The sequence below is a fragment of the Prunus dulcis genome, unplaced genomic scaffold, assembly GCF_902201215.1.
Source record: "Prunus dulcis unplaced genomic scaffold, ALMONDv2, whole genome shotgun sequence".
NCBI classification, from domain to species: domain Eukaryota; kingdom Viridiplantae; phylum Streptophyta; class Magnoliopsida; order Rosales; family Rosaceae; genus Prunus; species Prunus dulcis.
Window position 1 is genome coordinate 1 of NW_023010659.1, and position 3,137 is coordinate 3,137.

The 3,137-nt window shown below is 39.3% G+C and overlaps 1 long non-coding RNA gene across 1 annotated transcript; it reads right to left on the bottom strand.

Moving 5' to 3' along the window:
- Window positions 1-973: 973 nt before the first annotated feature.
- LOC117613787 lies at window positions 974-2,929 on the bottom strand. The gene is made up of 6 exons (XR_004583801.1): window positions 2,660-2,929; window positions 2,509-2,572; window positions 2,096-2,168; window positions 1,547-1,689; window positions 1,350-1,389; window positions 974-1,268 (listed from the first exon to the last, which is right to left on the bottom strand). It is a non-coding gene; the product is annotated as an uncharacterized LOC117613787 (long non-coding RNA).
- Between the last annotated feature and the right edge of the window lie 208 nt (window positions 2,930-3,137).

Here is a 3,137-nt window from a genome sequence, read left to right on the forward strand (position 1 = left end):
CCAGAATTTGATTGAGATCCTTTTTGATTTATGCTCATGCTGCTGAAAGCTTTCTCAGTGGTGCTCTCAGCATGTCTATCAAGACGCTGAGCAAAACCCCTTAATGCAGCAATCACCTTCTGCACCTCAATCGTTTCAATATCCTTGGTTTGTTCAATCACATAACAGATAGGATCAAACTCCTTGGTCAGGCTTATAAGTAATTTTTGAACTAACCTTCCTTTGGATAGATCTTCCCCATATCCCTTCATCTGATTCACAAGCTCAAGTAGGCGAGTGAGATACCCAGACAAGGTCTCATCATCCCTCATCCTTGTGTACTCAAAATCACGACGTAGACCCTGCAATTTGATGGATTTGACCTGCTTATCACCATGAAATTCTTGATGTAAAATATCCCAAGCACCCTTTGAGGTTTCTTCATTCGAAATCCTAGGGAAAATGTCGTCTGAGACTGCCCCTTGGATAATCCCAAGTGCCTTAGCATCCTTCATTAACAGAGCTCCCTTCTCAAAATCCGATGACCCTGCATCATCCACCTTCTTCCCTTTTGAATATGGAATTTGAAACCCCTTTTCAACTAAATCCCAGATTCCATGAGATTTGAAAATCGTTCTCATTCGAATCTTCCAAAACTCATAGTTTTCCCCATTGAATATTGGAGCTCTAAGATCACTCCCACCTGACCTAGTAATCTGAGACCAGAATCAATGAACTGAATCGGAAATTTCTCGTCGGATTTCCAAGCTCAGCCCACACAGCTTCAACGCTCATTATCTAGATCCAACCTTCGCTCTTGATACCATGTTGAGATTTGGAGTGTCAAGGGAGCTAGAAAGCAAAAATTGAGAGAGAGCTTGAGCAAGAAAAAAAATGGTAATGACCACTACACCTCTGCATAGCCGTTGCAGCAGAGGATATTCATTCATAACCAAAACGTGTTCTTACATTAGCAATTTCAATCTAACCGTTGTGAAGGTTAAGCCAATGTGAATATGACACATGGCATTACAAAGCTTTAGGACCGCTGGAAAAGAGAGACAAACCTAAGCCTTACACTTGGCATATGAGCTCAAGATGCTCAGCTAACAAATGGCTTAAATAGACTAAATATAAACTGACTAAGTGATTACTAACTAATCAGAAATTAGCTAGGCAGTTTACATTTTAACATAAGAGTGGTTTCTTCAGGTGTCAGAGGACATAAACCATCTTTCCTTTTCAGGTCAGAATTGATTATTTTCTCTTTCCATCAGGGATAAGCATATCTGCCAAACAAGTGAAAGTATAAGACAGTGAAATTAATTCTTCTATTGCATGGAATCCATTGATTGTCAAGTATAACTTACCTCATTCTTGTCAATTCTTCCACCTCCTCAGCGTTACAACCTTGAGTACAACCAGAAAATGCCAACATGTCCATTACATAAGAGTAGCATATAGTATTTGAGACAGAATAAGGAATATGATGAGGTTTAAGAATGTTTACAAGTTGCAACACGGAAAACTTCTTGTCAAGTTATAAAGAACAACGAAAGGGACTGACCTGATTATGATAATAAGACATGTCAGACCAACTAATTGGTGGCCACTATCCTCTTAACCCTCGGAGGCAACTCTTTCAATATGCGAACTTCATCTCTCAAGGATGTGATGAAATGATCCACATCGAATATGTCTTGGAACTCGCTGCAATATCAAGAAACATATAACTGTTATTTGGTAAGAAGTGGTGTAATTCTAAGTCGAAGAACAACAACCATCCTTTTATAATTTAAAAACCACTCAATGACTTAAATTATTAAAGCACCTTCAATGACTTAAATTATTGCCATTTAATTGGGGCAGGAAATGGGTGCAAGACTGTAGCGTTGCACAGATTTCCTGGTCTGGGTTAATAAAAAAAATAGCAAATTTCTAAAAATAAGCATAGATGGAAGCTCAAATCAGATGGTACACATGAGCCAAATCTCCAAAGAGGAGGCAATCAACAAACTCCTACATCAATTCTTACCCAAAAACACAAAATTAAAACTTTAGCAAAATCAAAATGAAAAAGAAGAGGAAACAGATCGGGTTTGGAAATGGAAAATACCAGCGCTGCATGAAGTAGGAGGATCTTTCTGGACGTCCTTCAGCTCCTTCAAGATCCGTTTCGAAGCCATCACCTTCACAAGCACACAAACAAACAAACCAAACCCTAAATGAACCTAACCTCAATCTAACAAATTCACACACACAACAAAGAAAACCCAAATTTCATTTCTTATGTGCAAGTAGCAGAGAGATGGTAGAGAGTACCTTGACCTGAGAGACCCTCCTGCTTTATTATTGATTTAGTTTTTATGTTTTTTTTTTAATTTTTAATCTTTTGCATTTATTGAGAAGGTGGTAGCCCTTGAACAACCACTCAAATTGAGTTTATAAATTGAACAACCACACAAATTCGCGAACCACAGAGTTCTTATGAAAGAAAGGGGCCTGAGACTGAGAATCCAGAGTTCTAACCTATCAAAGCTTCAGAGTGAGCGCAAAAGCCGTAGAGGGCAAGAGAGATGGAAAAGCTAAGCACCTGCAGAGGAAACAAAGAGAGATGGTTAACACCCAAATCACAACAGTGTCGAAATAAATTGAAACCCTAAATATTTTTGTTCTTTACCTTTGTTGATCGAGGTAAAGCGACCACAAGCCAACACCCAAATGGTTAGATTAAAACTCAAATCAGTAACCCCAAATCAGTAACCCTAAAATTAAAACCCAAATCCCTCTGAACTAGAAGGGGAGAGAGAGAGAGAGAGAGAGAGAGAGAGAGAGAGAGAGACAGACAGACAGACAGACAGACAGACAGACAGAGACAGAGTCTCGCTGTCTATGGTTGAGGCAAAGGCAAGGCGACGAGGTGGGAAGAACAAGACCGCGGAGAGAGGTAGATGTGAGATACAAAAGATAGAAGAGATATAAGAGAGAATGAGAACTATCGGGGCTTAAGAAAAAATATTGAGCCACTGTTCACTCCGTGTTTTTTTTTAAAAAAGCTTCAATTACAGCGGTTGAAACGAAAACCGTTGTAGAAAGTTGTGAAATAAAATCAGAAAACCAAGGGGTCGTTTGGCACGGCGGACTGTCATGGACTGGAC